Source organism: Hermetia illucens, chromosome 3, assembly GCF_905115235.1.
Source record: "Hermetia illucens chromosome 3, iHerIll2.2.curated.20191125, whole genome shotgun sequence".
In the NCBI taxonomy this organism is placed as follows: domain Eukaryota; kingdom Metazoa; phylum Arthropoda; class Insecta; order Diptera; family Stratiomyidae; genus Hermetia; species Hermetia illucens.
In genome coordinates, this window is record NC_051851.1 from 5687900 (window position 1) to 5705304 (window position 17405).

Sequence of the window (17405 nt, forward strand, 5' to 3'; positions counted from 1 at the left end):
TAGTAGCTATCTATTACTTAGTAAGTTTCGATAAGTTCTCTGTATTGGGGTAGGTTGCCTTAGACTAATGGTATCTTTGTAATATCCGTATTAGTTGCATGAGCTTTGAAACATACTGCAGTATTTGGACCATTTCACTTTAGTTACTCTTCTACTCTGCCGCACTATACAACCTCAACTTGCCGTTTCAGCTGTGATGCTGTCAATCAATCAGCCGGTCCCGTTCCCGCTAATTTTCGTTCCTGGTCCATGGCCTTGCACTTAAAAGTCCATGCCGCCTCAGCGTCAATAGTAACGTACATTGTTGTGTTGAAGTGTGCAGCAGGTCATACTACTCATCCAATAATGTGCAATATGGACAAGTTTGTGAGAGTCAACGAACGGTTGGCCCGGTCAGTTTCGCCTTGCTCCATTGGAAAATTATGAAAAATAGAATTTGTAATTGTTTAAGTGGAATTGGACTATGAAATTTAAGGGAGAGGAACAATTTGATGGATTGTCATAAAAATAAGAAATAAGAAAAATTAATTTGTTTAAGTATTAAGAATTGTATTTAAATGAAGGATGTGATTTGTGAAGTTGAGAGAGATAATTTCGAAAACTTCTTCTAAAAATGTGAGGATAGAGGGACTATTACACATCATTGAATGCATTATTTAGTCAAATCGACCCCGAACTCCGCCATGCTATTAACATGGTATGCTGGTCCCAAGCCCAGGTAAAGGAGGAGGGTTTGAGGCAACGTACTCTGTACTATCCTCAGTAAAACAAAAATTAAATGCTGAGATCAGGGAAAGAGATAAATAGAGTATAGTTGGAGTTATTCTACTATGCTAAATCCTACCTGATCTCTCTTGGTGACAGGCCCCGCGACAGGTCGACCAAGAAAATGCATAGAATGTCGTTACAAACATGATGATCGGATTAAGGACCAGGCCTCGGAGAAATGCTAGGGTGTCCACCTCAGTCGACGCGGCAGGACGGGCCCCGGTCCTGTCGAGAAATGGGCAAGGGTTCTTGACGCATGGACGGCGTCAGGAAGTAAGCAAGTTAGTCCGCACACAACGAACAAAACAAATACGTGTCTGCACGCTAAATGTTGGTACCCTAACTGGAAAGACCGAAGAACTTGTAAGAGCCCTTTGGAAAAGGCGCATTGATATCTGCGCTCTGCAAGAAACCCGATGGTCTGGTGCCAAAAGTTGCGACATTAAACGCGAGCGTCTTAAAAATGACTATAAACTTCTCTATTTTGGTAACCCACACACTCAATATGGTGTTGGCATTGCCATCTCAGAGGGTTTCCGTGATGCCATTAAAGAAGTCGAACGATTTGATGATCGGCTGATGAAGGTCACCATTATATCAGCTGATTGCACTATTCACTTCTTCACCGCGTATGCACCACAGACAGGCCGACCAGATGCCGAGAAAGATGCCTTCTGGCAACTTCTCGATGAAAAGACTTGTCACGTGCTTGCTGACGATTACATAATCATTGCCGGCGACCTTAATGGTCATGTGGGTGAAAAGGCAGACGATAACAGGTGCCATGGGGGAAAGGGGTTCGGAGCGCGCAATGAAGGTGGCGAGCGTATAATCGATTTTGCGGACACCCATGACCTTGTACTTATGAATACATGGTTCATCAAACGATTGTCTCATCTTCCCATATTTTATAGTGGAAACAATAAAACGCAAATCGACTATATTCTCATAAGACGCCAACATTTTACCACTGTCACTGATTGCAAAGTCGATCCCTATGAGACCATCGCACCTCAACATCGGTCGTTGATTGCCGTCCTGCGAATTAAGCCACCGATAAAACAGTGTGAGGAACGCACTGGCCCGCCGCGCATTAAATGGTGGCGATTTGGTGAGAAGAAACAAGAAACGGTCTCACTCACACGATTGCCGACCATTACGAATGTGGAAGAATCATGGAACCAACTGAAAGACACGATCCACAAAGCAGCCTCTGCAACCCTCGGGGTCACCAAGCCGGGTAAGCGGTACATAAAACCGAGATACTTGGCTTTGGAATGATGATGTTGAAATGAAGGTCCGTGAAAAGAAACGCCTCTACCACAAATTTCTCGACGATAAAACGCCTGCTAATTGGCAAATTTATAAGAATGCCAACCGGGAAGCAAAGAAAGCGGTCGCTGTCACCCGAGCGAACCATTTCAAAAATCTTTACGATAAACTGGACACTCGGGATGGCGAGAGAGATCTGTTTCGACTTGCTAAAAGCCGTGATAAACGCACACAGGATATCAAACACTTCTGTTGTGTTAATGACAAGAACGGTACTTTGCTTACCAACCATCGAGCCGCAACGGATAGATGGCGAGAATACTTCGAACAGATTTCAACTGAAGAATTTGCTCATCCTCCACTTCCACAATCATTGCCGACATTTGGAGCAGTTCCACCTGTCAGCGCAACTGGTGCTCAGAGGTGGCGGCGAGGAAGATGGGGCGGCAACCCTATCGGCCAAACCAAAACCAAGTGGTTGAGGAGAACCTCCATGTGGTGGCACCGGGATACGCTGTAATTACTTTGGCTTGCCGGCCGTGATTCAGTAGGCGAATGCTCCAAAGACCTAATTAGGGCGATCAGACCCGAGTCTGCACGGGGACTCATCTGAAGTGATAAATTGGTCACGAAACCTTACCAGGGGTATACTGGTACCATGGGAACCGGGAAAGCCCCTGGACTCACATACTTCGGGTGAACTCCTGTTGTATGTGAGGACAGCTCGGTTATTTGCGGTTGGCCCCCCTAGTGGGAGTTTCATGGTGGTTGTGGTTGTGCTCAAGCGAGAAGAGACCTTCGGGTCTCGACGTGGTGTTGCGTATCAACACGGGTGCCGTACTCCATAGTTCGGTAGAGATTTAGGTAATTCTTGCATCCACCAGTATGAATTCTAAGCCATGCACTTGGTATAGACTGGTACCGTTGTGACTTGTCTCAGCGGGGCTCTGATTGTGGTCACAAAATCAATCCGTGTCTGAAGAGGACCGTAGGATTAAGTCTCACGACAGGTGCCTACGTAAAACACTATGGGCTTCACTGTCAGCGCAACTGAAGTCGAGGAGGCAATAAAACAAATGAAATCGGGGAAAGCAACAGGACCTGACGACATCGCATCTGAGCTCTGGAAAGCGAAGAGCTGGGACCCAACACTGTGGCTCAGTGAATTCTTTAACCGGGTTATTCAGGAAGGAAGAACACCATCTGACTGGCAAGAAAGTACCACTGTTCCAATATGGAAAAAGAAAGGTAGTCCAGCAGAATGTTCAAATTACCGTCCGATCCGGTTACTTTCCCATACCATGAAGATTTTTGAACGCATTCTTGACAACCGTATTCGCGAAATCGTTGAAATAACCGTGAATCAAGCCGGATTTGTCAAGAACTGCGGAACTACTGACGCAATACACGCTGCGCGGTTACTCATGGAGAAACACCGTGAGAAGCATCGCCCTCTTTACATTGCCTTTCTGGATCTAGAGAAAGCGTTTGACCGTGTACCACACGAACTCATCTGGTATGCTTTACGACAACACTTCGTGCCAGAAGAACTCGTGCGCTGGGTTCAATTGCTCTACCACGATCCGAAAAGTAAAGTTCGAAGTATGGCGGGTGTATCAAAACCGCTTCGTGTCTCTGTTGGAGTTCATCAAGGAAGTGCCCTCTCACCACTCTTTTTGTCCTTGTTATGGACACCGTCACACAGGGTATCCAACGTCCAGCGCCCTACATACTGCTTTATGCAGATGGTGTTTTCCTAGCATCTGATAGCAGTGATCTGCCCAGAACTGAGCGATTTAAATAACTCGGGTCAACGCTATCAGCCAATGGAGAGCTGCATTATGAAATTGCTTCACGCATTAACGCAACCTGGATGAAGTGGCGTTCCACAACTGGTGTCCTTTGTGATCGACGTATCAACGAACGTCTCAAATCTAAAATTTACCGCAATGTCGTCCGTCCAGTCGCTCTCTATGGTTCTGAGTGTTGGCCGACCACAAAAGACAATGAACGGCGTCTTGCGGTAATGGAAACGAAGATGCTACGTTGGACTAGTGGCGTCACACGTTTAGATCACATCCGAAATGAGGATATCCGCGATCGTTATGGGGTTGCACCGATCGTGGAAAAGTTGCGAGAGAGGCGTCTTCGATGGTATGGTCACGCAATTCGTGCAAACGAGAATTCACTTGCCAAGATTGGTCTGAACATGGAAGTCGATGGTAAACGACCAAAAGGCAGACCTAAGCAACGGTGGCTTGATACGCTGGATGGGGATTTGAAAGCCTCGAGAGTGCACCCAGATCAGGCATTCGATAGAGCCAAATGGCGAAGCCGATCACGACGAGCCGACCCCGCTTGTGAACCGGACGAAGGCTGAAGAAAAAGAAGTCAAATCGACCCCGGAAAAGGCGAATTAAATACCGCTCCTCTCGCTAAGCAGCTAAGTCGCTACAGATCTCAAAACATGTTAATAACAGCATGTTACTATATTTTAGAAATTTACCTTAAATTTTTTTTAAGGTTACAGGGAGGCCTGAGTCCGCATCCACTTGATGATGAACCGAACCACTTGGGAAGCGTGATGTCTACCAGTAAGTGAATGCGGACTCAGGGCTCCCTGCATCCTCAACAAAAAAATCCAGTTTAGGCCAGAACATACGACGGATTCCACTTTAATATAATTCGCATATCTCGCCTCCGGAAAGTATTTGCGCCGTCAGCGAATTCCACTTACCTTAGCTCGTGTGAATCCATCTTTTGAGCTACTGCTCGTGCTTTCAGTTGTTCGGTTACCGCACGTCCAGATTGTCACTTTGGCGCTTCTGTCTGATATAAAAACACCACCGTGGAAATCCTTGTAATATTTGCATATGATGGCAACTTTCCCATTGCCCTCTTTGGGAATATGCTCATAATCTCAAAATGTGTTCAAATTCCAGGTATTTGACCCACATCCTTGGTGATATCTGTACTCGTAATCGCCAGTTGACCCAGCTGACGCCAATTTTGCCAAAAACAATAGTTATTTTCGCCGCCGTCTTCCATTCAGCTCAACTTTAGTACAAGTATGCGTTTCTCTAGATGAATCAGTACACTTTCACTCGTGTTTTGCCCTTTTTGACCTTCACCCTGGGGATTTTCGAAGGCGATCCACTGCTGAGCTATCACTTTTAGTTCCGTCTGTCTCTCTGTCACACGGACTTTTCTCAAAAACGGTTGAATCGATTGACACCAAATGTGTGGGGTATCAATAAAAGGGTCTTGATTAGTACTTTAAAATGCTGGCGTCAGTTCTGACATTGAATGCAAAAAGGGGGAGTACTGGGATTAGAAATTGGTTATTCCGTTCATGGGGCCATTCTCCATCCGAACGCTTAGGCTCCAAAATACATTTCATATTGATATCCCTTCAAATAAAGTCAGTAATTGCATACTACCATAATTTTTAGCAGTTGAATGTATAACCGCCCTTAAGCTCATCACCATCATGATCATCTGGTATAAGATTTTGATTAAATCCCTTGACGAGGTCAAAACAAACGAGACGAGTTCAAACAATTTGACAGTAGTTGGGAGTGTCAATATTGGTCAATAACATTTGATTTTACTTGGCTCCTCCCCTGAGTTTAGGGACCATTATAACTTTGACCACTTTCCCTTGTCAAGGAACGTATTCTAATCTGAAAGTTGTATTGGTTGTTTGTGACAACTTGGTTATGCCCTTTTCTGAAAATTATCCCTATAATAAATGCATAACCACCTTATTAAGAAGCACATTTGTTTTAATTTCTGACCTCCGTTCATTCATTTTATAGGTAATGGTCAACTTGTATATCTAGAGGCTGGAAAATGCTACTGTTCTACTACTCTTCGCGAAGTGTCCTGCCTTACCACTCATATCCTAGTTCCTGTTTTCACGTTTAGAATGTGGGATTTCTTGTCTAGGCCTTTTTAGGTCTTTGGCAGCATTCCATATTGAGCAGCCTGTGCTGTTAGGTTTGAAACATATCTGCACGAAAGTCCTGGGTTTTAACGTGAGTACCTGCCGTGAAGGCTTAATCCCACGGTCCTCTACGGACACGGATTGATTTTAGGACTACAATCAGAGCCCCGCCATGCAAGCACAGCGGTTCTGATTTATACTGAGTGCAGGGTCAGCATTCATACCAGTGGATGCGAGGCCTATCTAATACCTCTGCCGCAACTAAGGAGTACGGCACCCGAGTTGTACAGCGCAACTCCACGCTTGAGCTCCGAGGAGCTCTGCCCGCGATATAGGCATAACCACAACCACCATGAAACTCCCACTAGGGGGCCAACCGCAAATAACCGGGCCGAGAGCACATCCTCCTGGAGCATATGCTCTCAGAGGGCCATCCTGGTTTCCATGGTACCAGATAACCTCGGGTGAGGCTTCGTGGCAGAGCCACTTCAGATGAGTTCCTTGCAGACTCGGGTCTGATCGCCCTCTTCGAGTACGTGGGGACGGAACTCCCCAACGGGTTAACTGGAATCAGCCCGAGGCGGAGAACCGCAACGGAACCTTTAACCAGCTAACTACCATTCTGCGTACAACACAACACAAAGGACATCACAAGACAACACTAACACCAAACACACAAAACTGGTGGCTGACCACCACAGCCACTAGGCCATTCGCCCATCAACTGCAAGCGAAGCGGCGTCGAGGAGCTCCCTCCTTCATCGGAAGGCAGCCCTCGCGAATGCATTAGCGCGTTTAAGCGTCCCACTGCTAGCAAGGCACTGGCTAACATCGTAGATACCGTTCAATACGTGAAAGCCCATGTCGTCTAGACTGCGGATGTCACTGTTCGCTGGACAGACACAGAGAACATGTAACCAGTCCTCCGAGCCAGCCCCACACAAAACACAGCCCTGACTGGAGGCAAGGTTGCGCTTGAAGAGGAACTCATTCAAGCTACCATGCCCAGTCAGCAGGAAGCCCGAAGTCCACAACGGAACTTCCTCTGGCAGACACATTCCTAACGTACTTATACGTGACCCGACCTTTCCCACATTCGTTCCATCTAAGCAGCCACTTAGATGTTACATTCTCGTCTAACAACTTCTTGACCGCAAGCGGTCCTAACCCCTCCACCTGATCACCAGCTACTAAATCTGTTTGCAGCAAAGGTACGCCTCTCCTGATCCTGTAGGCCGTGGCACGCCGGACTACCTCCAAATCAAGAGGAGGAACACCCAACAAGACCTGCATGGCGTCGGTCGAGTGGGTACGACATACAAGAAGACATGCTGACAAAGCCACTCGCTGACAAGAGAGAGCAGCTGCCTGCCCTTCACCGTCAGTGCCAAGTCATACAACATAGGGGACCCATATGTGGAACATGCAAGGAAGAGCTCCACATAAATGGATCTAGCAGCTCCCCTGCTTAGACCACACCTCATCACTCGTCTCATCATACACACCAATTTAGTTAAGCGTAGCCTGAGCTCGCGCAGGTGCGCGACTAAAGACATGCGTTCCGCGATCGTGACTCCCAAGTAGGTCACTTTCTGCCGAATCTTTAAGGACCCTCCGATCAACTTTACGCAAGGCGGACGATGCAGGATGCCTTTAAGCATCATCCCGACAGTCTTCTCCGTTGAGATCGCGACACCGACTTTACTGGACCACGCGTTACTGATGCGCATGTATTCGGCAGCCTGCTGCTCGAGCTCACGGCGAGTGCTCCCCTCAACAAGAATGAGGAGATCATCCGCGTAGGCAACACATTCAGCCACGAAAGAAAGGTCACCCAACAGTGCGTCCATCATCAGATTCCATGTAAATGGACCTGCGATAGATCCCTGCGGGCAGCCGCGCTCAACATTCACCCACACACGCTCATTGGCACCTTGGAGGAATACCTTTCTACCGTGAAAGTAGCTCTTCCACAGAGCCAATTCCCGGCAATCACACTCACGAATTTTGGACAACACAAAGGACCGACTTAGGTAGTCAAATGCGCCTTTGAAATCAACAAATATTCCAAGGACGTATTTGTGAGGACAACGGACAACAAAGTTCCTAACATGCATCAAGGCGTCGTCGGTGGACCTCCCAGTGCGGAAGCCATACTGCCTGTCAGACGCCAGATGGGATGATTTCACCGCCAGTCGCTGGACCATAATCCTCTCCAGGAACTTGCCAACGGCCGGGAGAAGAGATATCGCCCTATACGACCGAGGACTACTCTTATCCTTCTCTGGCGACTTCAGGAGCACAACCACCCTGGTAGTCTTCCAGAATGCAGGGAAATAGCCCTCTCGAAAACAACACTCAAACAAACACTGCACATGAGATGGGATGGCCTGCCAGATAGCTTTCCACATCTCACCTGTCATCCCATCCCAGCCAGGTGACTTCCGAGACCTGAGCCTCGCCATACTCTTCCCGATCTCACAACTCGCCAGGGAAGGAATTTCTTCCCCTCCCTGAGCGTGACCGTCCGGAGACACCGAAGGCTCGGATCTCGGAAAAAGTTCACCTAGCAGAGCACAAACACTGTCACGCCAAGTCAGCATCGGTTCTTCGTTCACCATGATGCCAGCTACGTCGTGACTACGCTTCCCTCTGCAAATCCGGTAGACCCTACCCCAAGGGTCATCAGAGTGCTCACCGACGAATCGCCTCCAGTCGTCTTCTTTCGACTCTCTTAACATCAACTTATAAGACGAGACACCTCGCCTATAGGCGAGCCCAAGCTGGTCAACATCAACAACAGAAACATCACTTAGACAACGCGCCCTTTGGAATCTATTCCTCAGGCGACGGACCTCCCTCCGTTTATTACGAAGAAACATATCTGCAGAAGGAGTCCTTTCTATATTTGTTACCTTGCTTTTCACTCGTTAGACAGGACATCTTGTTTTTTTTTTCCTTTCTTCTTTCTTCTCTCCGCCCTATACCTAAGACCTATTTTAGTGGTCAAGCTCAACTAAGTCCATGGTGGTAAATGGAATGAACTAGACCGTAGGTCCCACCCCCTAAAAAAAAAACAAACTGATACCCCATAAAGTGAAGTAATTATTTAACAAACAATAAGAATTTGCGCAGTATCTGACCCATCCATTGACGACCATGAACCCCAATGAAAACATTCATTAAGCCATTTTCCACCCACTTTTGGGATAGTTGAAACAATGCAGTGAACAGTGCCTCCATTACTAGTTTCAACTAGTTTCGCGGCTTATCGCCAAAGAAAACTATGAAATTCAAAATGAATTATTAATCGGGCGACCCATGTGAAACTGTGACGGCCGCGAGATGACTATTATTAATAACCAAGCGTAGGAAAGTTTCACGCCTTATCAAATTGTGTCAGTGCGATTTTGAGGAGACGCCGCCGCCACGCCGTTCTAATTACAAAGAGGTGCAATGTAAAGTGCGGGGAAAAGGCCTCCAGAACTGCCTTTCGAGGGGTAGCATGTGCAGTGCATTTGCATTTTAATAGTTGGCATAATTAAGCACTTTTCAGTTTTCGTTTTCATTTTCCCCGCGTTTTGCATTTCATTATCTAATGGTTTGTTGTCACTCGACATTCGTAATATTCACTTTGTTTTGTTTACATTGGAAGTGAGGCATGTTGGACGATTTCCGTACACAAATGTTGGTATGTACTCAATTTTTAGGTCCTCTGTTTACTCGCATAAATTCATCATGAAAAGTTTCTGCTTCGCAAAGTACTAATCGAAACCATTCATTTGATACTCCATATGGCTATATTCGTTCGATTATTTTGCGATTATCGAGGTTTCTGTCAATTCAGTTGTTACTTTACTGTTTTTATGTCTTTTACTGGTCGGCGGACAGGACTCGAGTGTTTTAATGAGAATGTTGACAAATGTCTCAAGTCAGTCCGTCAGCTGTTACTGCGGCGATTGAATGCGGCGGCGAATTCATACTGGTGCCTAGGTTCGCGCCTCCGATATGCCGCCACAGATTCATAAAAATTCTGAACAGAAAGGAAGATCCACGAATAGCGATATCATTCGCAAGAGTCGGAATGAGGAGTCGACTGTTCACTTCCTTGAGTGGACTATCAAAAATTTTCCGATCACTAGCACGTCCTTTCATGTTACGATATGGGGTTTTGTAATCGTTACTATTAACAGCAGATTTTACTTTACTGACCAGGGTAATCATAAATTGGCCTTTGTGACGACGAACATTGTTAAGCAGTGATGCATTGTCTTAATAAGAATCTACCCAGCTCTTTCGGGGTTTTCCTACCATAATGCACTATCATCCTTTGTAATGACTCTGTTTTTCTTGGGCGCCTGTACCCTTTTTATCATGTAATCGTTCGGCATGATCTCACATCGACGATTCGGGATTACCATCTTTTGATAATAAGAATGTATTGTCTCTGGTTGAAGGTAAGGCCATCTGGAGACGCCCAAGTCCTTCTGTGAATGCACCTGTGTGGGAAGCATGCCGGTTTTATAATTAAATTGCTTTTGCTTGCAAAGCCAATCAGACCTTGGTCGTTGTCAATTGATGTGTCAGGGAGGCTGTATCTTCTGGTCAACCCTTCATGTGACTCCTGGTTCTTCACCTTGGCTTTGGAATCCCCTGTCATTCAGAGGCAATGAGTCCTATTGTCTTTCTAGGCTACTGTTAAAATTGCTTTGCTTTGATACCAAGCGCACACAATCTTTTCTGTATGGGTTTGAAGTCGATAGCATTTGCTCTGAAGTCTCTATCCACGATGAAAGCGACTCCAAACTCATGTTTCCCTGATAACTTTCCACCTTTGAAGGTTGTGTGAGACCACACCATCTCGCAACAATTCCAATTTGCTTCCTGAACTGCTAAAATCCTGAACTTGTACTTGCTGGACTGCTGAAGTAAGTCCATAACTTGGTCTTGTAAACCCCTTTCAGGAAGTGCCCGGCAACCTTCGTTTGTTGGCAGCATTTTTCTTTTGAGTTTCTCGGTCATCACCCTTTGAAGTTCCTAATTCTCATCCCCAAATGACATGACACAGTAGCGTGTGAAACCAAATCTTATTAAAATCGATTGTCTATCTGTTTTCAGTCCTCTGGTCTGTCTGCTGGACCCCATTTATTCAGAAAGGGCTGAACCCGATCGCAATGTCGACCTGATTGTCCGTATGTTGTCTTTCAGTTGAAACCCATATGGCCTTATGAGAGGCCTTATGCCCAACCAGGCATCGCAAGCATCAGAAATGCACAAACTTTAGGCCATTTCCAAAGTGTTATCAAAGACCATCTTGGCATTTTGATGACCCACAAGGATCACAATGTCGAATCGGAATGTCGCATTAAGTATCCAATCCGAAACCGGCTCCCAGCTAATGAGACCACACCTTGAGGTTATCGTAAGCATTAGTCCGATACCGGATTCTCGAATATCAGCAGGCTTTCTGCAATAAAATAGCATAGTGCGCACAAAGGATAAGAGTCCAACCTACAATACCTCGCTTAACTACAAAATGTCCAACTTATGACGCTGAAGCTGAGACTCAAGTTAGCAAGAGAGAGCATACTGGAGACTTTCCATACTATTACTGATGACTGAAAACCAATTCGGATACCAAGTTTTGCATCTAGCAAAATATAAGGGCCATGATTCGAAGTACCAAGTTGGCGTATGGCAAGGCCCAGGATGAAAGGAGGAGGAGTGAAGGCATCGGACGAAAAAGTAAGCCAGGCAACACAGCGTCCACTGAAACCTCGGGAGAGGAGAAACCGGAGAAGAGGCTACGCGAACGGTTGATCGAGTCAACTGGCCACCAACCCCCTAAGAGAGAAAGGACTCAACTCTCAAAAAAAGCGGAACAAGTAAGGAGGACTGCTCGAACTACTGGCGAATATCATGTAGCCACAACACCGGGGAGATGACCAAAGAAGGCGTAGGAGCCTGGAAAAAGGTGGCACTTCGGAAAAAGAGAGATAGGAGGAGGATACAACAGGAGACTATCATCATCTTGAAGGGTGGCGAATATTCATACGCTACCATTCTCAAAAAGGTGTAGGCAGACGCCGAACTTACCAATTTGGGATATAATGTTAGTGGCATTAGACCAGCTCAGACAGAAGACCTTAAGCTGGAGCTCAAGAAGTCCAATGATATAACGGCGGATAAATTCTTGAGTCAGATTGAAAAGTTCTTGGGACAGGAACTCGAAATCAGAGCTAGCAGGTCGGAGATCTCTATAGTCTGCTAGGATATAGATGAAATCACCACGAAGGAGGAGGTTCGCGAGGTTTTGGAAAAAGAGTTCGACCTCATTGGACTGGAAGGGTCAGCATTAAAGACGCTACACAAAGCCTACGGTAGGATACAAACTCCCATCATCATTCTACCAACGGAGGCAGCACTGTTGACAGCGTATTATCACGTAAGTAAAAATAGGCTGGATTATATGTCGCCTTAGAGAGCAGGTGTGTCCTTTAAATGCCTTGGCTTCGGTCACATCGCGAAGGCACGTTTCAGTGCCGATGAGAGAAATTCGAAGTTATGGAGCAGACCGAAATTCCCTTTTGTACAAATGGAAAGAAGGGCTGGATCATCGGCACATTGCAGACAGCAGCAGATGCCCGGAATACAGGATAGCTGTCAACAAAAGTCCCAGATGAGGTTAATACACTGCCAGGGGGCGCAGAATCTACTCTCGCAAACCATCGGGGAAAACAATATCGACATGGTCATAAGTAGTTCGCCATATCGATGGTGGCTTTTGGGGGAAGGATCACATGGGCCAAGCAGCTTTATGAACTTGCGGAGAAATAATGGAACACACTGAAGGAAGGTGAAAGGAGTACATATATGCAGCTGCTATGCACCACCTAGCGCTACACTTGGCGAATACAAGCAAATGCTGAGCGCTTTGGTTCTCGATGCCAGTGGACTTTGGCCGACCATAATAGCAGGTGATTTTAATGCATGAGCTATTGAATGGGGCAGCCGGAGCATGAATGTGAGAGGACGAGTGGGGTCTATAGTTGACATTCGTGCGCGCCGCTTTAGTCTGAAGAGTTGCTTGGTAAGTTAGTGAGGACTACACTCACATTGACCACTAGGTAATCTATATTTAGATCAAGGGTGAATTGAGCTCAAAAAAGAGCTCCCACAGATTGCCAGGTGGGTTGCCGAATTGGATGACGAAAGCTTTGAAAGAGGACACGTTCTCTGCGGCACTTGAGTCTGATATATTTCTGATTGGTGCGGCTATAGAAAAGGCCACGGAGATCATCCAATGGGTGACGAAACCATGCGATCCCACTATGTCCAGAAGGCGGCTGTTCCTCAATAGACAGCCCAACTACTGGTGAAATGACGAAACAACAAGTTTTCGAACCGTATGTTTCCGAGCAAGGACGCTCTACCAGAGGCTCAGAGAAAAACCCGGCCAAGCCAAGAGGGAGCGGGGACACTTAGACACCCACGTGGTGTAAAAGTAAAAGGAACTGTGCCGCTTTCACACTTAAATTACGACTAACGCATCGAGGAAATTTAAATAATTTATGAATTATGAAAACTCAATTACAAAACAATGTCGTTTATATTTTTTTTTAAATTCGATTCAAAATAAACTGTGTTCATCTCTTTTTCACTGACCACCTTCTACATTTTTACTTCTTACTTCCACGATTGCTTCGCCAGCTTCGCGACTCTATACCCCCCGCTAGCCAAAGGCAAGCCATTCAGGCGGGTGACCTTCACAACGTGATAAATTGCATCATTCTCGTATGCAGCTCGGACGAATCCTCGCTAATCAGCTTGCGCCCTTCAACTACTTCAAAAAGTTGTGCGTAGATGCCGACATAAACCCTTGCGGCGGGACCTACAGGGTAGTAATGAAAAGGATACTGGGATCACCCAAGGTGATCTGTCCGCGTCTCCTGAAATAGATTGTTATCACTCTGCTTCCTCACCACCAGGACAGAGCCTGATACCTCCAGTTACCGAGTAGGAGTTCCCGGAAATATATGTTAGGGTCGGCGACAATAAGGCCCCAAGTTTGGGTGGCATCCCCAGCCGAGCTTCGAAGCTGGTAGTGAAGAGTAGGCCCGACGTTTCCGCTAACACCTTTGTCCAGTGGAAAAAGCAAAAGTTGGTGTTGCTTCCCAAACCCGGTAAGCAACTTGAAGGTCGTGCATCATATCGTCCAATTTACTCCCTAGATACAATGGTCAAGATGATGGAGAATGTTATATACAACAGACTCCTACCTATCGTTGCAGCACCAATACGGGTTTCGATGCGCCCACTCTACAGTGGATTCAATGGTGATGAGCCTGGTGAAGGACGCACTGAATGCCAGGGTTCGGTGCTGGGTCTCTTGCTGTAGAATGTCATGTATAATGGGGTAGTTGTGCTTCCCGTCCCAGAGGAAGCTGTCGTGTTTGACCTGGCTGTAGTTGTTACAGCAAAATACCCAGAGGATGTGGAAATTTACGCGATGGAGACGGTAAGAGCGGTCAAGGAGGGAGGGTGGGATAGGCTGGATTGACCCTGGCGGATGAGAAAACGGAAGTGGCCTTAATAACAAACCGTAGGAAAAAAACCGTGGAAGTGGAAGTTGGTGGGTATATGGTCGTCTCTGAGCTGGCTATCAAGTACCTGGGGGTGACAATTGACGCCAAACCGAGCTTTAGGAACCACCTGGAGTATTTATGTCACTGCAAGAATGTGTGTGGGCCGAAACAATACAGAAGATTATTTAGCTGGCGTGGTGCGGTCCATTCTACTCGCAAACTCTCAAAGACGGAAGCAGCCCAATTCGGTTGGCCGGCTGATGGCCTTGAGGGTTTGCAGTGCCTTTGGAACCATATCAGATGAGGCAGCATTGATGATGGCTCATTCCAGTCAAAATTCTGGTAAACGAAATGAGTGTGTTATACCATGCAAGGAATCCTACGCAACGCACTTGAGCAACAACATTGCCCACCTTCAAGGGGGCGGTGACATTAGGAGCGAACTGGAATTAGAGACCTCAACACAATCGTCATTGACGCGTATGAGGCCAGCGGTCCGGCTAAGACAGTCAAGTCATCAAGGAATGTACCATGGTGGAACAAGAACCTGGCCAGAACAGAACAGAGGCACGGAAACTCTTTAACCGGGCAAAACAAACCGGGGACTGGCAGAGGTATAAAAATGCACTGACTGCGTATAGCAACGCGATCAAGGAAGCAAAACAGCTTTAGGGAATTCTGTGAAGGGATCGAGCAGATCGCAGGAGCAACCAGGCTGTACAAGGCTATAGCCAAAAATGGGGGTATATCCATTGTCTGCTTAAAAATGGAAGATGGGACATTTACCGAGAATAAGGAGGACAGGGTACACCTGCTTCTCAGAGCTCATTTCCCGGGGTCCTACCCAACGGTGGTAAGCGACAACATTCTGCCTGACACCCCAACAACGAATAAAAGGGGAAGGAAAGAGAGCTGGAAACTAGCAAAAGAGGTATGCTCAGAAGCTAGGCTAAGATGGGCAGTGGGAACTTTTAAACCACTGAAATCTGCCGGAGTAGATGACATTTTCCCAGCACTTATCCAGAGAGGCCTAGGAATTATCTTAGAGTCTCTTCTGAGGGTGGTAAGGGGGAGCATAGCACTGGGATACATACCAAGGGCGTGGAGACGGGCGGAGACGAGCGGGTAAAAAGGATCCTTTTCACCCTAAATCTTTCAGACCAATTTGCCTAACATCGTTCGTACTCAAAACGGTGGAGAAGGTCATAGACAACTATATTAGAGCTAACGTTTTAAGGCGTAATCCCCTACATCACTGTCAACACGCTTACCGGGCAGGACGGTCAACTGAAACTGCTCTGTATTAGCTGACAAAGGTACTACGGGACGCCATAGAAACAAAAGAAATTGCACTGGGCACCTTTTTGGATATCGAAGGAGCACTCGACGACACATCGCACACAGAGATACAAGATGCCCTGAGCCGCAAAGGAGTGGGAAACACCCTGGCATTCTGGATGGGCAAAATGCTAGAAAGCAGGCAAATAGAGCTACCGACAAGTACATATTCTATTATCATGAACACCACTCAAGGGTGTCCACAGGGTGGGGTACTATCGCCGCTGATGTAGAGTATGGTAGAGGATGAAGTCCTGGACGTGTTAACAAATACTGGAATGCAAGTCCAGGGTTACGCGGACGACATTGTTTTAATCTGTAGGGGCAAATATGAAGATACCCTATGTGATAGAATCCAAACGGGACAAAGGGTTACTAGTGCCTGGTGCAGGAAGGTGGGACTGCGGATCAACCCAGCCAAAAACCACCATAGTACCATTCACTAGAAGGCGTAAGCTTGATCACCTAATAGTCATAACATTACATGATATGGAGGTGAAAGGAGAAACAGAGGTCAAATATTTGGGAATCACGCTAGACCAAAAATTACTCTGGAAGACATATGTCGGAAACACTTGTCGGAAAGCCACGAGGACTCTAATGATTTGAAGATCCATAGCAGGAAAAAAATGGGGTTGCAGCCCGAAGATACTACTTTGGATATGGAGCGGTAATCTGGGCAGAAAGAACCCAACTCAACACACAAGCCAGGGAATTACATAAGCTCCAAAGGCTGGCTTGCGTGTGTATCAGTGGGGCAATGAGGACATGCCCAACGGCATCCCTGGAGGTCCTTCTGGGATTATCCCCTCTCCATCTGCACATACAATACAGGCAAGGAGATCAATATTCAGGATGGCCGGTAGTATGAGTGAGGCGGGGAGCTGCCTAAATCGAAGGAAGATTGACATTCTTTCTAGGCGGTATCCCGAATTACTGATACCAAGGGATAACATGACAACGAGGTTTCACTTCGATAAGAAGTTTAAAACACGTTGGAGTAACAAGGCAAACTGAGAGAGCGTAGCTGCGACATACGACTTAAACCAGCAACTGATTACTTGGTACACTGACAGATCCCTCACAGCAGAGGGAGCGGGTGCCGATGTCATTGATCCAAGGAAAATGTACTTTGAGCCATTGGGCAGGTACACTAGCATATTCCAGGCGGAAATTTACGCCATAGACAAATGTGCCTCCTTTAATCTGCCAAGGAACTAAAGGGGGCAGAACATAGCTATTCTCACCGATAGCCACCCCACATCCAAGTACCGATCAAGGCACTTAGGTCCAACCAAGGGAAACCTAAACTGGTATGGGAATACCTTGAGAGACTGAAAACGCTCGGCTCGTCCAACAAGGTCTGGATATTCTGGATTCCAGGCCATGTTGCGTTGGAAGGCAATGAGGCAGCGGACGAACTGGCTAAGAAGGGACCATGGACTCATTTACACGGGCGGAATCGGAAAAGGATTCATGGCTATGACATTATAACA